Source organism: Eriocheir sinensis, chromosome 42 (genome assembly GCF_024679095.1).
Source record: "Eriocheir sinensis breed Jianghai 21 chromosome 42, ASM2467909v1, whole genome shotgun sequence".
NCBI lineage: Eukaryota > Metazoa > Arthropoda > Malacostraca > Decapoda > Varunidae > Eriocheir > Eriocheir sinensis.
Window position 1 is genome coordinate 7,271,598 of NC_066550.1, and position 12,002 is coordinate 7,283,599.

The window sequence follows — 12,002 nt, forward strand, 5'->3', positions numbered from 1 at the left end:
GCCGGTCCCTCACCCCGTAGCTCCTGGGTTAACCCTGACCACGAGAAGAACAAAAAAAAAACGACCCCAGAGTAGCTGCGGCAGTCCACGGCCCTACCAACGCCCTCACGTTGAGATTGTGCGTAGGCGCTAATGCACACAAGGAGATGGTTTACGCAATGCTAGACACAGGAGCAGGAGCGTCCCTAATAGAAGAAGATTTATTTAGGAAGGTAGGCGGGAAGATGATAGTTACAGAACCTCTCTCCATACAAGGGGTAGATCGGACTCCAATCCCTAATAAAGGACTAGCCGAAGTAGTAGTAGACTTTGGGCACGGAGAAATTATAGAAAAGTTTGTAGTAATATCACAAGGTATAGTGTTACCAACAGCAGTTTTGTTGGGCCTAGAATTTATGTGGAGACAAAATGTGGTAGCTGCACCGCTGGACACACCTGGGCAGTTTAGTGTAATGGTGGGCGCCTACCCAGTGGAAGTTCATTCCCTGGCGGCGGACGATATGAGCCCGTACCCAGAAGATTGACTAACCGACCTTAAACCTACTTTAGACGAAATGGAGGAAGTACCAGTGAAAGCATACGCTATTAACGTGGCGTCCTTGCTACCAGGCACGGCAGGGTATGTCACTCTGGAGGCAGAGATTGGCAGAGCCCAGCAAGCCTTATTTCTCCCAAGGTCCAATGATATCCCTTCTTCATTTTATTTCCAGGTTAGTAACCTTAACTCCTAACGTCAAACAAACCAAAGGTAAATTCATCATTCCCTATGCTAACCCAACTGAAGAAACTATTGAGATGCCAACAGGTGAAGTGATGGGACACATTTATTCTTGTCACTCAGAATACTATCAATCATCGACTAATGAATGTGTAGCGGCTGTCACAAAAACAGCTACAAAGCCGCCTGTCACCCAGTCAAGTAAGCAGATGGTACTCGATAAGCTGATAGACGAGCTATTTTTACCCTCACAACGGGAAAATTGCTGTCTGAAGGGCTTAACCCACAAGTATCCTGATGTGTTTGCTCTAAAAAACGAGCCACTCACTATTACCCCTATTATGTTCACACTTTAAGGCTAAAAATGACAAGCCTATATATAAAAGCCATACCCAATACCAGTAAAATATCATAAAGAAATAGAGATTCAGCTCAAGGACCTTGAGGCCCAGGGTATTATACGCCCTAGTGCGTCACCCTACAGCGCACCTCTAGTCCCTGTGGCTCAAAGGATGGTGGAGTCAGACTTTGTCTCGACTTCCGCGCTCTGAACGATGAATTGATTGATGACAAACATCCACTCCCTAACATTAACCTCATTTTGCAACAGTTAGGGGAAAGTAAAGTATTCACCTCCCTTGATTTGCGCCAGGGCTACCACCAAGTCCCATTGGCAGAGGAATCTAAACACTTGACAGCCTTCACGACACCTTATGGCCTCTATGAATTCACTACAGTCCCCTTTGGATTAAAAACAGCACCTGCAGCCTATCAACGGATCATGAATCAAGTTCTCATAGGTCTGACAGGAAGAATTGTACATGTATACCTTGATGATTTGATAGTACAAGGGAAAGACATGGACCATCACCTAAAGAACCTCCATGCCGTCTTGGACAGACTGCAGAAGGCTCACCTGTCCTTAAGACTAGATAAGTGTTCCTTTTTCAAAGAGCAAGTAGATTATCTGGGTCACATTGTTAGTGCTTCTGGCTTGAAGCCTCAGCCCTCAAAGGTACAGGCGGTGCAACAACTCACTCCTCCGAAAACAGTCAAAGAACTTCAAGGTTTCCTGGGATTGGTTAACTTTTATAGGAAATTCATTAAAGACTTTGCCAAGATAGCATCCCACTTAATAATTTACTCAAAGGGAGGAAAGTAACCAAGAACGATAAGACACATCTGGAGTGGAATGAAGAGGCATTGCATGCATTTAGCACACTAAAGAACAGTCTAACGACTGACATTGTTTTAGCCTTTCCGGATTTCCGGAAGCCCTTCAATCTCACCACAGATGCGTCAGATAAGGCAATAGGTGGTGTGTTGCAACAAAAGGATGAAAATGGTAGTTTACGTCCCATAGCATATTTTAGTAGAACCCTGAATGGAGCAGAACGTAACTACTCAGCGGTAGAGAGAGAAGCTTTAGCAGTCATCTATGGCCTCAGTACTAACCGACCCCTTATCTTGGGTTATAGGATACACATCCTGTCGGACCATAGACCACTGACTTGGCTGTTAAAAAGCACAGTACCTAGCAGCAGGATTGCACGCTGGCAGACACTTCTAGGAGAATTTGACTTTAGTATTGATTATCTCCCAGGCTCCAGCAACATGGTAGCAGATTTTTGTCAAGGATTAGGAATCAGGAGAGTGACGTGATAGAAGGCGAATTGATGCTCGAATTATGTCTGTCACCCTTACGGGTGGACAGGACATGTCTGTCGCCTCTCCGGAGGGACATGACAAACAGGATAAGTTTCTCCATTGGAGTCTTGCTGGACTCATGGAGCACCAGGATCGCGATCCTGAACTGAGAGAATTGAAGCATGCTTTTGAACAAACCACCGGTGGTAACGTACATGAGAGAGATGAGAGAAAGGTTGCAGAGAGGAGCAATGTAACGTTAATGCAGCTAAGAGGCACTTCAAAAACTGCCTCTTAGTGAAGTGTGTAGAGAACGGCATTCTCTACCGCGATGTTTGCGATGAATACAACAAGCAGAAAAGACTGGTTATCGTTCCACCAAGCTACATTCCTAACGCGTTAGCTTTGGCGCATTCCATGTTACCTGCAGGGCATGGAGGCACTAAGGTTACGTTGGCACGCTGTCGCAAGTTTGCGTACTGGCCGGGAATGAAGGCGGACGTGGAGCAATATGTCAGATCTTGTCCTGTCTGTTGTCGGTTTAAGAAGAGGGATCCCCGCCAGCTCCACTTATGAGGTATCCAGAGGTTGGCCAACCGTTTGACAGAGTCCATATGGATATTGTCGGACCTTTGTCTGTTTCAGACGAAGGCTATAGGTATGTACTGACAGTGATAGACGTCCTGTCACGCTTCTTGGTAGCAACCCCCCTTCGTACGAAGGCAGCCAAGGAAGTGGCAGCTGCGTTCTACAAGAACGTAGTCTGTGTACACAGCATCCCGCCGATTCTAGTCACGGATCAAGGAAAGGAGTTCGTCAACACTCTTACGAGAGTTGACTCAGTTGTTACAGATTGATCATCTAAGGACAACTCCTTATCACCCGTCTGCAAACGGTGTGATAGAAAGGCCTAATGGCACCTTAATAAATATCTTGAGAACTTTGTGCGAGGACAATCGCGGTATCTGGGACCAAATGCTTCCGGTTGCAACACACGCCTACAACACTGCCTACCATCGTGTTCTGAAAGATTCACCATTTTTCTTGCTTTTCTCTCTGTACCCAAATGTTCCTTTTGAAGTGCTTGAGAATAGACTCCAACCTTGTTATGATGTTGACAGCTATAAAGCATTTACTTCTAGTGTCGCGCAGCGGACCTATAAACTATGTCAGACCAATATAGATATAGGATGGCAGGAGTCAGAAAGAATGTTTAGGAAATCCAAACCCAAACAGGTGGTAGTAGGAGATCGGGTCTACTTAAGGCATGTATGTACAAAGGGCGAACCAAAGAAGCTCCAGCCCTTGTTCAATGGACCTTTTAGGGTGCTAGAAAAATAAGCCCTGTAGTCTTACGACTGCGTCAGGTTAGAGGTGGTAAGATCAAGACAGTTCACACAAATAATGTTCAGGTCGTTCACGAGGACTCTCTTGGCTTCCATGACTCTCCTAATGTCAGGCGTGCATACCCTCTCACTGATCAAGTAGTAGAAGTGGACCCACTCCCCATGACTTATTCCCCCGAGGAGCCGCTGCCATTGTCCTTTCCAGCTCCTTCCGAGCTCTCCTCACCGGCTCCTGTCTCCTCAGATGCTTCAGAGGTCCCCTCATTGGTTCCCTCAGCTCCTTCAGAGCCCTGTGTCAGTCGCTCATTACGATCCAATACGGTACCCCCTTCTCCCCAATGTGATGGACCGCCCTCTTGAGTATCGCCAACGACCAACGAACTGATGCCCCTATAATTACAGATCCTGGGTGTTGCCCTCTCCTTGTCTTCCTTGATCCCTCCAGGAGCAACCCATTCGTCCCGGCCTCGTCTTCTCCCCAGTCTTTAAGATGCTGTTGACAGGACGGTACTATGTTGTCCCCGTCGTCATCAAGACGGACGACATCCAACGTCCTCTCATCAACGTGGCAAATCTAACAGCGGAAGTTTCATGGTCGATTGAACATATGAATCAATCGTTCCCCACTGTTGGTCTGCTCAGGCGCACTCTAGACTCTTTTCACATTGAGTTTGAGAAGTTATTCAAAGATCTTAACAGCTTCCTGTCGGCTATGAGTGGTAGAGATGGAAGCCCGTTTCGGACTCGCCCGAAGCGAGGAGCCGTGGATTTCCTTGGCTCGGTAGCAAACCTCCTTTCGGTACGGCCACTCAGGCCCAAATAGATGTGATACACGGGAAGCTCTCCCAGCTCTACACTCTGTCCACAGAAGAGACGTCAACTTAACCTCCATCAGGAAGTCCTCAACGCCACAGTTCGGGACCTCCGTCATATTCATTCTGCCATCTCCCGTCTAGAGTCCGCCTCGGCTTTGGCCTCAGCTATTATCCGTCAGTTCTCACTAAAAACCTTGCAAATTGAAGGAAATGCGTATTTTGGAGACTATCCTTCTCATTAAGTTGGCACTTAGTGACCTAAATCAAGATACTCTGAATCTCAATCTAGGCCTTCAGCAGCAGACCCAAACGCAGGATTAACCTCTCATCCTTCCAAATGATGTACTATTTCGTGTGCTCAGCAATGCGTCACTCCATTACCCAGGCTTACTTTTCCCTGCAGCACATGAATATTTAGCATTGTATAGAGATGTCTCTAGGGTTATTTCTAAAGGTACGCTTTCCTCAGGAACCCTTCACTTCTACTTACAAATCCCCATGAAAGGGGATCCCTCTGACGTGTTCGATGTGTTTAAAATGGACGCGTTGCCTTTTCATCTTGATGGCACGCCATATTTTCTGCACACCGACACGCTTTCCACTTACCTTGCGGTTTCTGAAGACCGCACTCACTATATGCTCTTGGACTCCTTGGACCGCTGTACTAAACACCACCTGCTCTATGTATGTCCCCTGTCGCCCCTGTCTACTCGACTTCTGTCCAGCGCTGCGAGATCGCTCTCTTTCTCGATCGCCCAGACGCCCTCTCGCTGTGTTCTAAGTCTCTCCTCAGAGTCTTCCCCAGTCTTCATCCGTCTCCTGCGGGCTGGGTCTTCGCTACCGATACTCCCCAGATGGTCACCATGGTCTGCCCGGACAGCCCGGTCTCCAAATACAGGCAGACCATCAACGGACGGGTCTCCTCCGCCTCGGTATGGGCTGTAGTGCCCCTCCGACGCCTTCAGCCTCCCTGCCTCTGCTACTATGGACGGTGACGCCCCGCTGACGGTTCATCGCGCCCCTTCCACATCGGACGTGACGTGGTCTCATCGCTCCTGGCCAAGACTCCCTGGCCCCTTCCCTCCCCGCCGCCGTCGCCCGGGTCGTCTCTGGCCCCCCGCTGGACCTCCTCCAGCACTTCACGCGCTCCAGGAATCCGTCTCTCCGGTCCCCGCCTTCGACCCCTTCCTCCCTTGGTGGGGTGGCTGCTCCTCCTCGGCGTCGTCTTCGTCGCCGGTGGGGTCTTCTTCTGTCTCTTCAGGTCCCGTCTCTCGCAGGCCTCCTCCCCACGATCCCGCCATCCCCGTCTTGGCCCTCCATGGTCGTCCGCCGGGCGGACGCTTCGTGCCACGAGGACGTGGCGTGGTTTTAACAGGGGGTATGTGGGGCCCGAGGGCTGCGACACCACTCGTGTCATCATCATCTTCACCGGCAATATTTTCCGATGACAACAGCGGTATCGACCGCTAAAACACAACACGGACTCCAACACATGATTGTCCCCACTGTTCATTTACCAACCTATACACAATTGTAATTGCCCATTAACGCACCCGCTTATCTCTCTAAGCCAAAACACAATCACCGCGGCCAAAACACGATCAGCCGCGGAACAAAATGTTATGAAAACAAAGCTGCGTCACCGCGTGAATTAAGCATGTCGGTTAGGTAGATTATTGTATGAGCTCGGTGTGAGTTTGATGTATGACTCACACGCCTGACGTATTACCCTCGCGATGTCTGCCTATATAAGAAGCATTTTCTCCAGGCTTGACCTCAGATTAACCAGCACTCTGTTCGTTGCTGGACACTCAGTTGTCCTTCCCTAGACAACATGGGTAGAACATTCATCGTTGCTACTGTGAGTATGGAGTGAAGAATTACCATAGAGGAAAGCGTATCTAACATATCTATTGTGTTCTATTATCTTAGTTTTACTTAGGATTATATTTCTATGATACTTTATTGTGTGAGTTTTTACTCAATATTATACCAGTGTTAACGTCAGTAACCAATAGTGAAAGAAAACCTGAAGACTCATTGAGTCTAGTAAGCCAGTCGCTGGTTTAAACAATATTTTTACCCTCTGTAATATTAAGTAGTATTAAGGTAGAATAAAATACATATAAGAAAGGCGACACCGTTTCATCACCCCATTTACGAACTCCTTTAAATACTCCTAAAGTACTAGAATTTTAAGTCAAGTGTCATTAATACAAACAGTGTGTCGTCGCCCCTGTGTGACCCGGGATTGCGGGTTACAACAAATAGATAGACAGGCAGATTAATGAGAGAGCTGTTTTGTTAAAGTATTCTGACAGGCTAACATGTAGACAGATAGACAGAGACAGATTGGTGGACAGGTATTTTGTTAGGTGAGCAGAAATAGGCAGGTAAACAGACATGCCGACAGATACAGACAGACGGACAAATAGACAGTCATCCACCAATCGCATGCAGGCTGAGTTGGGGAGGAGGCGTCGTTTGCTTATGTATTACCCAGTGATATGCGCGCAACAGAAAAGTGGGCTGGGCCTATTTGCCTAGGTGGACTAAACAGCATATGCCTTAAACAACTATACTTTCATTCTTACTCCCACATCTTTATTTTCCAGGTAGTTTCTTGCCTCCCTGGCCTTGCCTATGAAATAGCCAATCATATGCGCCTCAGAGAGAAGTGGGAGGGGCCTATTTGCCAAGGTGAAGTACACAGCATATATCTGAAGCAAAACCACTCATTTTTGCTAACACTTCTTTATTTCCTAGGTTGTTAAATTTTTCCCTTGCCTTACATGTGCATTAGCTAATGATATGCGCAGAATAGAGAAGGGGGCGGGGCCTATTTGCCAGGGATGTGTAGACAGTATGGTGCCTTAAACAACACTACCTTCAATCCTAATCCCACGTCTTTATTTCTCTTTATAGTAATTTCATCCTCACATTGCCTTGCTTGTGTACTGATATGCGCTAAATATGGAAGTGGGAGGAGCTTATCTGCCACGGTAGAATGAACGGCATATTCCCAAAGCAACACAACCTGTATTCATTCTTTAACAACTTTATTCCTCAGGTTGTCTCCCTCCCCAATCGCGTGCATTTCGTGTTCCTGGGAGATTCATGGGGCGGCGGAGTGTACAGAAAAGGTTTAGGTGCGTGCAAACCGTCGCGATAAATTCTGAATATGGATGAAGCGCTCTGAAACCTCCATTGTCGCCTGTCGAATTGAGTTTTAAGTTATCGATTCTCTCCGCACGACATGTTTATACGCGTTCACGTGCTCGTTGCTTCGTCTCTTTTTTGTCCTTTTTCTTTTTCTGTGTTTAAATTTTTCTTTCTCAGCTTTCATTTTTTTCTCTGTTTTTTCATTCCTTTTTTCCCTTCTTTATTTCTTTTTTTGTTTTGTCTTTTCTTTCTACTCTCTTTTTCTTTTTCATTTCTTTTTTTCCCTTTATTTCTTTTTTTTTGTCATTTCTTTCTACTTTCTTTTTCCTTTTCATTCATTTTTTTCCTTCTTTATTTCTTTTTTTGTTTTGTCGTTTCTTTCTACTTTCTTTTTCCTTTTCATTTCTTTTTCCATCTTTTCTTCTACTCCTCCCCGTCCTCTTCCTCCTCCTTATTGTCCTCCTCCCCTCTCTCACGTTCTTTCTTTCTCTATTTATTTATTCATTTCTATCTTTTTTTTCTTGTTTTTGTTCATGTTCTTCTTCTTCTTCTTCTTCTTCTTTTTCTTTTTTTTCTTTTTCTTCTTCTTTCTGCTTCTTCTTCTTCTTCTTCTTCGTCTTCTTCTTCTTCTTCTTCTTTTAATTCTTTTAATTTTTCTTTAAACTCTTCTTTTAATTCTCCTGTTAATTCCTCTTTTAATTCATCTTTTAATTCATCTTCTTTTTTTAATTCTTCTTTTAATTCATCTTCTTCTTCTTTTAATTCATAGTCTTCTTTTAATTCATCTTCTTCTTCTTTTAATTCATCTTCTTCTTCCTTTAATTCATTTTCTTCTTCTTTTAATTCATCTTCTTCTTTTAATTCATCTTCTTCTTTTAATTCATCTTCTTCTTTTAATTCATCTTCTTCTTTTAATTCATCTTCTTCTTTTAATTCATCTTCTTCTTCTTTTAATTCATCTTCTTCTTTTAATTCATCTTCTTCTTTTAATTCATCTTCTTCTTCTTCTTCATCTTCTTCTTCTTCTCCTTCTTCTTCTTCTTCGTTTTTTTCCTTCTTTTTCTTCTCTTTTATCCTTCTCTTCTTTTTCAAGGGGCAGAAACTCAAATACTCAACCACACCACTCAACTCTTCCTCTCCTCCCCGTCCCTTTTCTCGCCTTCTTTTATTAACCTTCCTCTCCTTACCTGCTCCCTCCCCTTACCCTTACCCCAAACACGCACCCCTCCCCCCTCATTACCTGCCCCAAACACTCTACCTTAGCAAACCTCTCTACCTCTCTACTCTACTTTCTCTATCTCTCTACCTTTCAACCTCTCTACTTTGGCAAACCTCTCTATCTTTTTTACTCTCTTCTCTACTCTACCTCTTTACCTCTATCTTAGCAACCCTCTCTACCTTTCAACCTCTCTACCTTAGCAAACCTATCTACCTCCCTTTTCCCTTACCACTAACACGTATCGCCCCCCCCCCCCCCCTTAACATCCCTAAACAACTGTCTATCTTCCCAAACATGCCATATACCCATCATCCTACATTCTACCTGGCGACCTACTCATTACCTTCCCCCAAACACCTGTCCACCTTGATAAACACAGGTACGGTCGCTAACGAAAGTGTCTGTACCTGTTAATCTAAAGTCTCGGAGCTGTTTGTTACTTTTCCTCCCTCCCTCCTCCTCCACCATCCCTCTGTCAGTTCATCCCCTTTACCCTATTTCTTCTCTTCTCCCTTCCTCTTCTCTCTTATCATCTGTATTCTCCTCTTTCTCCTGTGCTGTATTAGGTGGAAAGAGGTAACCAGTGGAAGAAAAAGGAGAAGAAGAAATTTTAAGGAAGATGAAGAGGAAAAGAAGAAAAGAACGAGAACAAGATAAAGAACAATATAAAGAAAAAGAACAAGGATAATAAGAACAAGAACAGGTATAAAAGAAGGAAGGTAGGAATGGATAAATAAATAAAGAACAAGATGAGGAAGGAGGGGAAATAAAGACGGAAGGAATAAATAAATAGGAGGAAGATGAGGAGGAGGACATTGAGAAGAAGGGGAGGAAAAGGAGGAAAAGCATAAGGAAGGAATAAATAATGAGGAGAAAAAAGAGGAGGACAATTAGGAAGAGGGAGAGGAAAAATGGGAAAAATATAAATAAGGAAGAAATAAAAGGAAAGGAGGAGGAAATAGAAAAAGACGAAAAGGAAACGAAGAAAGAAAGATGAGGGCAAAATGAGTAGGAAGAAATAGAGGAGAAAGCGAAAAAGAAAAAGTAGACAGTGAAAAAGGATAGAAAAGGAGGAAATAAAAAAGTAAATCAGCAAGAAAAAAAAATGAGAAGAACAAATCGAAGGAAAAGAAGACAAAACAAAACTAATTCAATGTGCATCAAATTCTTCCAGCAATCATCTTTTTTTATCATAACAAATTTTTACCTCTACTTTTACTTTCCTCCGCTACCTCACCTGTGCTCCGCTAATGGCACCACCTGTATACGTGTTCTCCCTCCCTCGGCTCCTCTTAATATATACACACACAGGTACATATGTTAATTATCCGTAATCTTCCCTCGCCCTGTATTTATTCTATCATTTCCTGCAATTATATCCGCTTCTACATGTTCCTGTCTCATCCATTCCCCGCCTTGTTTCCTTGCTCGTTATGTGATGTCTGTTTATCTGTTTGTCTGTTTTTGTTTTTGGTCTGTTTCGGTTCGTGTGTTGATAATTATACCTGTTTGTCTGCCTGTCTACTTCTCTCCCCCTGTTTATTTGATTATTTGGACTGTCACCGTCTTTATTTATTTATGTTTATGTTTATTTATGTATATTTATTCCTTCCTCCGAATCGTCCTCCTCCTCTTTTATTTATTTCTTCTTTATTTATTTTTGTCCTACTCCTCTTCCTCCTAATTGTATGTGTGTCTTTCTATCTGTGTCTGTCTGTGTCTGTGTCTGTCTGTGTATGTCTGTGTCTGTCTGTGTCTACTCTCTCTCTCTCTCTCTCTCTCTCTCTCTCTCTCTCTCTCTCTCTCTCTCTCTCTCTCAACTACAAGAAAAAGAAAAAACACACAACATAACAACAAATAAAGATCAACAACAAAAACAAAAACATCACCACCACCACCACCACCATAACATAAACAACCCCCACCATAGAACTGAAGCTAAGGAGGAGGAGGAGGACAATACAGAGACGGAAGGTATGGGAGGAAAGGAGGGAGGGAGGGAGGAAAAAGAGAAAGAAGGAAAAATGGTAAAGGTAGGGAGGGAGGGAAGGGAGGTAGAAGAAGATGGAGAAAGGGGGGGGAGAAGGGAGGGAAGGGAGGGAGGGAGAGATGGTAAAGAAAGGTAGGAGGGAAGGGAGGGGGAAGGAGGGGAGAGAAGGGAGAGAAGGGAGGGAGGGAAAGATGGTAAAGAAAGGTGGGAGGGAAGGGAGGGGGAAGGAGGGGAGAGAAGGGAGGGAAGGGAGGGAGGGAGAGATGGTAAAGAAAGGTAGGAGGGAAGGGAGGGGGAGGGAGGGGAGAGAAGGGAGGGAAGTGAGGGAGGGAGAGATGGTAAAGAAAGGTAGGAGGGAAGGGAGGGGGAAGGAGGGGAGAGAAGGGAGAGAAGGGAGGGAGGGAAAGATGGTAAAGAAAGATGGGAGGGAATGGAGGGGAAGAAGGGGAGAGGGGAGAGTGAGGGAATGGTAGGGAGAGGGGAGGTAGTTCTTTACACACATATAGCCAACAGCATCACTTTAGCATGCCATAAACTCCCGCGGCGGCGTTGGGGAGAAGGATAATACCATGAATGTGTGTGTATGTCTGCCAGTAAGCCCCTTCGAGTCCTCTCTCCGCCCACCATGCATCACCGGGCCTCGTACTAACCCCCGACTCGGCCACTTCTTGTCGGCCTACACCTCTGTATATGTCCATGTACGTTAAGGTTATGGTGTTTTTTCCCACGCTAGAACTCACGGCTACACGGCTACTTCTGTGTTCCTCTATCTCCTCCACATCGTTCTCGTCTTTCTTTCCCTGTTAACTTTTCTTATTCCTCCTCCTCCTCTTTATTTCTTACTTGTTTACGTTTATCCTCCTTTTCATCCACCCTCCCTCTTTCTCATTGCCCTCCTCCTCTCCCTCCTCCTCCTGTGCTCCTGTTCTCTCCATGGTTACACGCTGCTTCCTACGGTGATATAAAAAACAATGAAGGGAGGAAAGGTACGGTAAGGTGAAGGAAAGGAAGTGGAAAGATTAAGAAGGGAAGGGAAGGGAAATGAATGTGAAGGGAAAGGAAAGAAAAGAAGAGGTAAGGAGTGGAAAAAAATAAGAAAGAGAGG